Genomic DNA, 12,327 nt, shown 5'->3' with positions numbered 1-12,327 from the left:
ATAATGCGGGTGCAACTTATCTATGTGCAAATCCTATCTACCACTCACGCATGAAGCATGTGGTGTTGGACTATCATTTTGTTCGAGAAAAAATTGCAAATGGCTCACTACGTGTGCAACACATCCATTCTGAAGACCAACTAGCTGATGTACTTACGAAACCGCTAGGTCGTGGACCATTTCTTCGTCTAAGATCCAAGATTGGAGTATCCGATGGCTCCTCCATCTTGCGGGGGCATATTAACAAGAATAACATTGCAAAATAATATCCAGATTTTCAGCACATTCATTATTACTTTTGTATATTTTTAGATAGGATTAATAGTGGTCTTTGACCATCTTATTCTTTGCCTAAAGATCCTCCATTTCATTGAATGGGTTGACCATCTTATTCTTTGCCTAAAGATCCTCCATTTCATTGAATGGGTTGTTGTAACTTGGCTTATTTAAGCCTTTGTAATTCATAGTGTAAATCAAGCTTTTCAATCAATAAAATCCTCTGTTTATAGTAAAGAGAGGTGACAAAATGGGCGAGCCAGTGAGTTGGGTAACGGGTTAAAGTTGAAACGGGTGGTTATTTAGTGCATATCAAAACAGTTTTAGGCATGGTTGAGTCTACTCACAAAACGTTTATCCATTTCTTGGTTTGTTAACTATTAGGAGCCTAGGAGGTTTTCATAAATTTAAATACAATCCGGATGACTTTCAACCTATTCTACCTGTTTCCTCTAAATTTAACTCTTATTGTAACTCATTTGACTAGTTGAAACCGTTATTGATAAAGCATAACCCAAAGTGACCCGTGTTGATAATTGAGATGAGAAAATCATATGGTCAACAATAGTTAGCGTACAAGTCAACATAAGAAAGTGAACAGAGTGGTAATGTCAACATTTGTTGAAGGCTATAAAGTTTTGGGTAGGAAGTGTCAAGTTGCTGAAAGTTAATAAGTTTTTACTAAAACAGAAGATAAACAAAAGCTCAGGGGCTGGTCTTGAAAAGATGAAACTTTCGTTGTTAGAAGTCGTTATTAACTGGATTTAGGGCTATACTTGGGTTAATAAGTTTCAATTCGTTTATGATTCTGTATTCAATTTCTTCAATAAAGCATCGGTGATCGTCAATTTCTCTTGATCAGTTTTCTTTCGTTTGTTCATTCGTTTATTCGTTTGGTCTTAATTCCGCTTTAAAGTTAACAACCCGTTTATAGGTAAATGGAACAAAAACCTCTAGCAATAAACAACTTAGCAATAAAAATGGCAACATACATACCACAAGAGGAGTTATTTGTTGTGATGAGTAAGCTCTAGAGTAATCCATGATTTTCCATCTGCGAAAACTGAAGTGTGAATCTTGAAGTGTTGAGTCTGACAACTGTAAACAATCAATGGCATGCTGAACTTGTTCTGCTGGTGATAGACCAGGACATAGGCTTTTAACATCTTCTTCTTCAAAGTCTGCAGTGAACATATTTAGTGTCGGTGTGCGGTTTTTTTGGTTATATCAGTTTGTCTTTCAAGTAATGACCATGAAACCAACCTTCATAAGGATGCAAAGGAACATAAAGAGGTGAATCTTCCATCACTCCATATGAAACTAGCTGCATAAGAGGGAATGCAGCTTTGTAATCAACATACCACAGTAAATAAAAATTTTTAGACCCGCATAAAACATATGATCGTTTTTTTCCTTCATCAAAATCCTTATGTAAGCGAGTTGGGCTACTCGGTAACTACATAAGGCTAGTTCGCTATAAGTCAGAATCGAACGAAGCTTAATCGAAGCTAGCCTATATTGAAGCTCATTTAACAAACGAGTCTGAGCCCGGGCTTCATATACTAAGATTGGCTAGGCTTGTGCCTAAACAAGCCAATTATTTTAATAAATATAATAGCTTTTTTAATATAAAATAGTATTACATAATAAATATTATCATATATAGTTATGATATTATAACTAACTGATATATATTTTGATATATATAAAAAATTATAATCTTAAATGTATATATACATGGGTGTAAATGAGCTTGTTTAGGCCCGATTAAGCTTAAGTTCAGCTCAATTTACTTAAGAGATCTCAAGTTTGACTCTTTTTTTTTGTCTAAAGCTCGAGCTTTGTTTGTGGGTAATCATACATGTCCGAGGTTTGTTCCTTGATTATTAACTATTTTAATATATAGGTACAGTTATATGTACAGTTTTATTATGATTAACTATATAATGATATACTTTGTAATTATATATTTTATTATATTATATGAATATTATTATATTTATACAATTAAAAGATATGTTTAGACTCGCAACCATAAGCATAGCCCCAAACTCATTTGTTAAACGAGCTCTTATTTTGGGTTGAGCTCTTTAAACATGTGTTAATTTTTGTTTTCAACAAGCAGATTGTCTATTAGCTCATTAGTGGTTCAGTGTAAGGATACCGCTCACAACTTAAAAATAATATTTTGCACAACTTTTCCCTTTGAAACAACTTTTAGCACCGATATCTCAGTCTTAGTTTCATTATTGAAATGCTTTGTTTCGTTGTGAAGCTCTCATCGATGCAAACCCAATGAGTTATGTCAGAATTAGAGAAACCTAATTTCTATAGTTGCTAGTAGCTCTCAAATTTCTCAATTTCAATTTTATTATTGCAGAATTTACAATATAGCATAAAATTTAAACATCACATATGATACAAGTAGTTTGAAACTTCAAAAGTACAAAACTTTCCTAATACCAAATGGTCTTTAGTCTAGCGATCAACATGTGTGTAAAATGGTATTCTTTTTTGTGAAGTCAAGAGTTCCAGTTCCACGATTAGTAAAAGTGTAGAATTAGGATTAGAACTAGGTTGATGTTCAAATTAAAGATATGAAAAACAAAGCATTCCTAATTCAAGTTCCATATAATATTTTAGGTAACAAATTTCATTATCTTATTCAGTTTTTTTTTAACCGCCAACGAAATAAAAGCCTGTCTTGGCAAAATGCTACCATATGCATTTGTGACGGCAGACAGCGCTGGGTAGCCTAAGCCCACCATCTCTAGTTCCAGAAAAGAGAAAAAAACGTCACCCGAAAGCCTACTGCGGTAAAACCCAGTTGAGATCGGATTCGAACTTGAAACCTATGGCTTCAAAACCAAATCTTCACTTTCCTTCCAAGTATGGAACCCATTCCGGTTTTTTTGTTTGAGGGTTGGAACCAGTTAATATATGTACATTACGTAGAAGGTTAATATATGTACATTAAGTAGAAGGACGGAAGAGTAATGTCACCCTCATTTTAAGACGTTAAACTCCTTTAAGTGTTTAAAATCATGGTAATATACTCTTGGAGGTCCTAGGTTCAAGTCCAGGCAAGGGGGTTTTAATACTAAGACCACCAGTAGTGGGGTTTTTTGGCGTTTTTTACCAAAAAATAAACGCCCCGAAACGCCTTCAACCCGCCCCGTTGGGCCTTTTTTTTCAAAAAAAATCCGGGTGGTGTGCTTTATAAAACGCCAAAAGCTTGCCCACTTTTTAAAATATGACCGTTTTTCAACGGTAAAGAAAATTAAATTTTAATTTTTTTATTCCACTTTTTTACCTATATAACACCCCATTTTTCACATATTTTTTATAAGCTTTCCCTACTCTCTTCTATACTTCTTCATATTTTTATAAAAAAAATTACATCATAAATCTCTTCCGACCCCCTTTCGGTATTCCGTCTAGACCCGGTAACTCCATTACATATCGCCCGAACACCACCCAACGATAACCAAACTTCAATTTTCAAGAGATGGATCTGAATATGTTTGTGTATGCGCAAATACTAGGCATGGGCGGTTGCCGTTCTTTCAAGGTCCACAAGCCTTTGCATCCATGGACGATTCACAACCGTCCACCCAAGAAACCGAACCCGAGATAGAAACGGTACCAGAGACACAACCCAAGCCCGTTGCCGAGCCATCTCAACGTGGTAAACGGTCTCAGAAAAATAAGTATGCAACTGCTCCTCGTCGAAAGGAAACCTACCTAGGTTGGACAAAAGACGAGGAATACCCGTTAGTACGGGCGTGGCTCGACATATCGAAGGACCCCAAAGTTGGTAAGCGTTTTAAAAAGTATATTTATTTTATTTTTTAAATAATTCGGTCCACTTTTCACATATTTTTTATTTTTATTTTTTAAGAATATAACATTATATTTTTTGTAGTAAACTATCGAACTTCACCAATTTTTTGGGAAAAAATTGGTGAAACTTTTTTTAAAGCGATGAGTAAAGATAAATATCAAGACAAAGATTCGATATCTAGCAAATGGACCGATAAACCAAAAATGTCATCGGTTCCAAGAAGTCTTGCAACGCACGAGGGACAACTGGGGAAGCGGACAAAACGATGCGGGTATTTTAACAAGAGCGTTGGAAGAGTACAACCAAACGAGAGGCGGTTTCACATACTTGAGATGTTGAGGGCTTTTACGCGGAAGTCCCAAATGGTCTAACGTACTGACCATGACGTCTAATGGTAGACGTAAAACAAAGTGGTCCAAAACATCATTGTCGGTTGACCCGAATACACCCACTTCCGATGCTTGTAACGTCGACTTAAACATTAATTTGGAGGACGACGAGGATTTGGAGTTGGAACGACAGCCCGGTAGAAGAAGTGAGAAAAAAGGGGGGAAAGGCGGAGTCCTCTTCGGCTAATCCCGACATAATGAAGGAAGATTTCGAAAAGATGAACCGACGCTTACAAGACATTCGAGACCTCGGTCATAGGCGTTTAGACTATGCAAGAAAGAAACGCTGAAAACAAAAAAAATTGTCGCGATACAAGAATCGAGGCAAATGGAGAAAGTTATAGAATTTTTGTCTAAACCGATCGATCACCTCGTAGGCGACGCGTTGATCCTACCGCAAATGCGTCAGCAACAAATCCGTGAAAAATACGGACTTTAGATTATTAGTTTTTTATTTAGCAATGTAAGTTTTTTATTTGTTTTTTTCGGTTTATTATTTTTATTTTTATTTTTAGCAATGTAATTTTTTTATTTAATGAAATTTTATTAGTTTTAATTTAAAAAAATTAATAATTGGGTAATCATTGATGGGACATTATTGGGCATTATACCAGTGCACTTAATTTAGAAAAACGCTCCATAATGCCTCTTTGCTGACTGGACTGCCACATGGCGCAAAACGCCCTTTGTGTCTTCAACTGCACATGGTCTAACTTGGTGATACTAACTGAATGAATTGGAAACTCAATCATCTTTACATTAACATACAAGATTATAAATAGAGATACAAATTACAACATATACCCCTAAACAATGAGATAAGTACACTGAACATATGTATATTAAGTAACATCCCCCCTCAAGCTGAGCGGTGGCGGATGAATGTGGAGCATATCACGAAAGCCGACGAAAAGAGATTTTGGAAGGCTTTTGGTGAATATGTCAGCCACTTGAAGCTTGGATGGCACAAATTTGGTGGCGAGCTTCCCGGCCGCCACAAGTTCATGGAGAAAATGATAGTTAAGATCAATATGTTTTGCACGTTTGTGTGCAACTGGATTTTGTGTTAAAAATATAGCACTTTGATTGTCACATAAAATTGTTGGACGATCCGGGGGCAACGCCTGGAGTTCCTGAAGGAGATGGGTGATCCATATTATCTCAGCAGCAGTATTGGCCATTGCCCGGTATTCGGACTCGCAACTGGAGCGAGCAACAGTTGGTTGCTTTTTAGCACTCCAGGAGATTAGGTTACCTCCCAAGAAAATCGAATAGCCATACGTGGAACGACGTGTTTCTAAACATCGAGCCCAATTAGCATCCGAGTAGCCTACCAGTTCCGTTTTGGATGGGCGACGATAGTGTAGCCCATAGTTTAAAGTGCCTTTGAGGTATCATAAGATGCGTTTGACTTCTTGAAAATGATCAACCGTCGGGGCGTGAAGAAACTGACTCACTTGGTTCACAGCATAGGAAATGTCTGGTCTTGTAGTGGTTAGATATTGCAGGGCTCCTACAATCGATCGATAATGAGTAATGTCTTGGAACGGCTCACCTGCAGACACAAATGAAACATTGGTGCTTAAAGGTGTTGGAGCAGGTTTTGCTTCCAACATCTTCGCACGGGTTAGAATGTCATAAGTGTATTTAGACTGATTCAAGAAGAGTCCATTCACTGTGTAGGTAACCTCCAAGCCCAGAAAGTAATTGAGCTTCCCTAGATCTTTGATAGCAAACTCCTTGTCCAAGGAGGTGATGAAGGAGGACATTAGGTTGGTATTATTACCCGTGAGGATGAGATCATCAACGTAAACAAGGAGATACATAATGGAGTGATCTTGATGTAGGATGAATAACGATGGGTCCGAACGGCTGCAGGTAAAACCCATGGAGGAAAGGAAGGAACCGAGACGTTGGAACCAAGCACGAGGGGCTTGTTTGAGGCCGTAGATGGCTTTGTTTACTCTACACACATGAGATGGAAACCGAGGATCAACAAAGCCTGGTGGTTGTTCCATAAAAACAGTTTCAGTGAGACGTCCATGTAGAAACGCATTGTTTACATCCAGTTGGTGTAAGTGCCAGTTGTTGATAACGGCCAATGCTAATACAGTCCGTATGGTGGCGGCTTTAACTGCCGGACTGAAGGTAAGTGAGAAATCCAGTCCCGGTACCTGTGTAAAGCCTTGAGCGACTAGACGAGCTTTATATCGTTCAATTGACCCATCCGCACGAAATTTAGTTCTATATAACCACTTAGACCCCACAACGTTGGCATTAGGTGGACGGGGGATAAGACACCAAGTATCATTTCGGTGAAGAGCATTTATCTCTTGCTCCATGGCAGATAGCCATTTAGCATCTGTAGCGGTAGCCCGAAATGTCATGGGATCGGTCGATGCATATAAAGCATGATGAATAGGTAACCGAGATAGGTGAGCAAGATCAACTTGATGGCGAGTTTTAAAAATGCCCGCCTTGGCACGGGTGACCATAGGATGTGTGGGCAAAGGAGGAGCCGGAGGCGGTGAGTCGGAAACTATAGGGGCAACCGGTGGCGATTGTTCTGGTGAAACATTAGGGATCGAATGTGGTGAGGAAGAACTGGTAGATGATGGTGTGGATGGTGGGGTAGTTGGAGGTGAGGTGGTATGCGTTGGAACATGTGGGATAGGGGAAGGGTTGGTAGGTGAAGAAAATACAGGAATGGGAAAGGAATTGGGTTTGTTAGTGGGTTGGGAAGGTACGGTTGGTAAATTAGATTGGGTGGTAGGTGTAGGTGAAAGATCTAAAAATGTTGATATATGGAGAATATTAAAGGGAGTAGTGGAAGGTATGCCAAGAAGAGGGAAATGTTGCTCGTCAAACCGAGCATTTCGGGTCATATACACACGATTCGACAAAGGATCGAGACAACGATAGCCTTTATATTTGCTACAATAGCCGATAAAAATGCATGGTAAACTACGAGGCGCCAATTTATGTGGCGAGTAGTCACGAAGACATGGGAACACACGACAACCAAACGTCTTAAAGATGTTATAGTTAGGTGTGCGATGGTAGCAAAGTTCAAATGGAGACTTGCCATGAAGAACCATAGTAGGTAGGCGGTTAATGATAAAGGCGGCAGATGCGAAAGCATCAACCCAATATGCGGGTGATAACTTGGCATGAAATAACATGACCAAACCTGTTTCAACAATGTGGCAGTGTTTTCGTTCAACCCGACCATTTTGTTGTGGTGTATAAGGACACGACATACGATGAAACGTGCCATTTGTTTCAAACAATTTACGAACCCGGTTATTGGTAAATTCAGTACCACCATCACTTTGAAAAGTTTTGATTTTGGTGGAAAATTGGGTTTGAACAAACGGTATAAAAACCGACAAAACATTAAAAAATTCAGATTTTGCACGCAAGGGATACAACCAAGTGAACCGAGAAAAATCATCGATAAATGCCACATAATATAAGTAGTTGTCAATAGATCGAACCGGGGAGGGACCCCATAAATCACAATGAACTAATTCAAGAGGTAATGAAGCCCGCTTATTATTATTCATAAAGGGTAGTCTTTTTTATTTAGCAATTTCACAAGGAGAGCAAATTCCCGGTGTAGGTAAAACCGATGTGAAAGATAAACACCCATTATTTTTTAATAAAGTACATCAAAATTGACCTGCCCAAGACGGGAATGCCATAACTCAAAGGAGGCACGGGGACACGTATTGGTAGACAGCAAGGCTTCATGAGTGTTGTGAAGAACGTATAGGCCATCTTCACGGTGCCCACGGGCGAGCGGGAGCTTGGTTTGGCGATCCTGAATATAAAAGTAAGGGTGAGAAAAAACAAAATCAACAGAATTATCTTCGATTAATTTGCTTACCGAAAGGAGATTTCGTTGTATATGTGGGACAACCAAAACATTGTTAAGTTGTAAAGTACCGAGTAACTTGGTATTGCCAATATGGGTTATAGGTAACGAGTTCCCGTTGCCAAAAAAAACACGTTCATTACCTTGGGTCGGGGTGGTGTTTGAGAGCCTAGCAGCCGTGGGAAGCATGTGATCGGAAGCGCCGGTATCCGCGGTCCAATCGGGAACAGTGGCATTCAAATAAGATTGCCCAAGAAAGGATTGAGCAATCTGAGCTTCAGGAGAGACAGCCGAAGAGGCATAGGAGGAAAGATGATAACATTGAGATGCCGAATGACCCGGTTTGCGGCATAATTGGCAAGTCTGTGTGCGGTTGTTTCGAAAATAGTTTGAACGACCACAAGACCCACCACGAGAACGGTTTGAGCGCTGAGACGGGCCCGAGAAACCACGAGAGCCGGCAGGACGTATAGTCTCGGTTTGAGCATTAAACGCCACAGGGGCAGTCGGAGGACCATGGAGGGTCTTAAGCCACATATCATGGCTTTCGGCTCGAGCCATAAGGCTTGTGAAAGATGGTATCGGTTGGATGGAGCGAACAAGAGTGGAAAAAAGGGACACCCAAACCGCAAAGAAACCAATGCAACTGATCCATTGGGTTCACCGGGTGACCGATGGCAGCGAGTTGGTCACAAATATTCTTGAAATTGCGACCGAATTCAGCGACAGTTTTGTCTCCCTTTTGTTGCATACGGAGTTGATCACGAAGATTTTGCACACGTTCAATAGACGTGTTACAAAACGCAGCTTCGAGAGTGAGCCAAATGTCGCGAGCGGTGTTTAATCCAACCGTAACTGAGAGCGCTTCTTCAGAAAGAGAAGCATTAAGGAGTATAATGGTCTGACGATCGGCATGCGACCAAGATGTGAAATCGGGATTCTGCAGTTCTTTGCCATCTTTGGTGACAGTAGCTTCAGGTTTTGGGGATGTTCCATCAATATGCGGAACAACCTGATGATGATCAAGGATTGGAAGAATGAGAGTTTTCCAAGATATGTAATTGGATGAAGTTAATTTAATAGGTAAAAGAGGAGCAAGATGGTTGATGGCCATGGGATTGATAGAAGAATTGGAGGAGGAAGGAGATGCCATAGATGGGAGAGAGGGAGGCGAGGAGAGGAAAGGATGAAGAGGGAGGGAGGGGAAGCTCAACCAAGAGGACCTTTGGCTGATACCATGAATGAATTGGAAACTCAATCATCTTTACATTAACATACAAGAGTATAAATAGAGATACAAATTACAACATATACCCCTAAACAATGAGATAAGTACACTCAACATATGTATATTAAGTAACACTAAGATACTAACTACTAACCTGGTTAGCGATATTCAAACCGTATGCCGTTCAAAAAAATCAATAAATAAATAAATATCCAACCAAAAATCCAAAACAAATTTGAAGCTTTTGAGCAACGAAAGATTTCGTCGAAATCGCCCAGTGAAAGTATTAGCGTCAGTAATTCATTGGTCCAAGAAACGTGTCATGAGTAGAGAATTCAATGATGTATCGCTGAACTGATTTTCTTTTTTTGGATTTTCTGCTATATTTGGGTGATTACCGGATCGACGATTAGTATTTATATAATTTATTTTGAGTTGTTTTTTTTTTTTTTTTTGAATTTTCTTCTATCCATTAGTAAACGGTGATATTTGGTCTGAGATAATAATTTTCGAATAGTCATCATCTGTAGATTCTGTATCTATGCATATTATTTATCATGTCCACTAACTTATCAAGTAATTTAACTGTTTTGTATTGCTTTGACATGGGGTTCATTTCATTGTAATAACGCTTTTGTCTGTTTAAAAATAAATAGAAAATATTAAAATATACGTATTTAAAATATATATTATATAATCATAAATCATCATTTAGAATGACTACAGGACTATTTTTAGATCCGCTCATGAACTAATTCATAAGTCATGACGTTTTATGCAAGTAATAATTTCACCAATTTGTAATGCCTTATCTTGTCTGAATAACTTCACCAACTTGTAATGACTTATCTTGTTTGAATTTAGTAAATTAGTAATTGAACCAACTTGCAACAACATATCATTCACGTAATTAGCAAGATTCAATTATTAATCAAATAAACATTTATTTAAAATTACATATTATATTTTGCATGAATATATATATATTAAAAAAATGCTTTAAAGTGCCAAAAGGTGTAAACAATAAATGCTTCTTAATTAAAACTCCAAACAAAATATAAAAAAAAAAACTAAAGAAATGAATTAAAGTATTTAAAATTGTCAAATTTAGACACGAGAAAATAATTAATATCCAAATTAAGAAAAGGATTAGTGAAAGTAGCTTACAACTTAATTAAATTTAGAATGTCGTAACCTAATTTTCTTCATTAACTCTTTGAGCAAACTCACATAATTGCGATGGCGATATTTAAAAATGACTTTTCATAAATTCCAGATATTTTAGTCATTCTCACATCTTTAAAGACAACATTTAATATAATAATTAAGACTATTAACGAAATATAAAAATTAGTTAAAAAAATCTAATTGACAAAAGAATAAAGATTAATACCTTCTGGATTCGGTTATTCTTCTTCAGAAAATACAGCAAAATGTCGCCGATCAGCTTCATCTCCAGAAACCACACGAATAACTTCGCAATCAGTCCAGCCATTCGAGGTGCTGTATATACATATAACAAATTAATACATATACATACATCAAATACAAGCCGATAATTAACCGAGTCCAGCTATACATACATCCATACATATATAGATATTCTCACATATATCGATCTCAAAACACACATATAGATACTGAAATTAGTCAATTGTATGTGTTGATTGAAAGTTGAAACAGAGAACGCCATGTGATGATGAAGATGAAGATAATTCGAAGGTGAAATTCACAAATATACACATATAATCAATCGTAAGTGAAACAGAGCATGCGATAGAAATCATATAATGATGAAGATGAAACTAAATTGAAGGTGAAATTCACAAATATAGAGTTATACACACACGTATATGCGCGCGTGTGTGTGATTTCACACATTCAGGTTTTATGATCGGATTCACTTCATCTCAAAACACACAGATAGATGCAAAAATCAATCAACCGTATGTACAGATTGATACAAAGGATATCAATTCACACGAGTATTGATAAATTGAAGCTGAACCGATCGAATTTAGCTATACATGCATCCACACACACACACACATACAGTTATACACACACATTTGTGTGTGTGTGATTTCACACATTTAGGTTTTATGATCAAATTCATCAATCCTCGTGCAAATTCATCTCAAAAACACAGATAAATGAAGAAATTCATCAACTGTATATACATACTGAAACAGAGAATGCGATACGATATGAAATTGAAGGTGAAGTGATCGAGATTGAGACCTTTGACGTCAGCATGAAGGTAGATTTCATCGGTGTTAGGACCGAGATCGACGTCATTGACGGACTTGTAAACGACGCCGTTGTCCCTGAAAAGCCCCATTGAATATGTGCTTTTCGTGAAGGAGATTAGTCTGAGAGGGAAAGGAAAAGTAAGTAACGTGATCATTCAACTAACTAGCTGCTGCTGTATTTATAGTCTAGCGGTGTGAGTGTTTGTGTGTGTAAAAAGTCCACCTATTTTACACACACTAGTGTATGTAATCATATTATATTTGTTCAATATTATAATATAATATAATATAGGGGTATTGGATTTTAATAATCCCAAGTTTCACTAATTGGCCGGTAATAATCCCAACTTCAAAAATTGCCTACAACAGTCCCAACTTGTAAGATTTTGGCCACCATGATCCTTGTCTAACTGGGTTACAACCCAGTTAGTTTTTTGAAGTTTTGAGCGGCGGAGAAGGTC

The sequence above is a fragment of the Helianthus annuus genome, chromosome 1 (assembly GCF_002127325.2).
Source record: "Helianthus annuus cultivar XRQ/B chromosome 1, HanXRQr2.0-SUNRISE, whole genome shotgun sequence".
Taxonomy (NCBI): Eukaryota; Viridiplantae; Streptophyta; class Magnoliopsida; order Asterales; family Asteraceae; genus Helianthus; species Helianthus annuus.
This window is presented reverse-complemented; position numbering follows the sequence as displayed.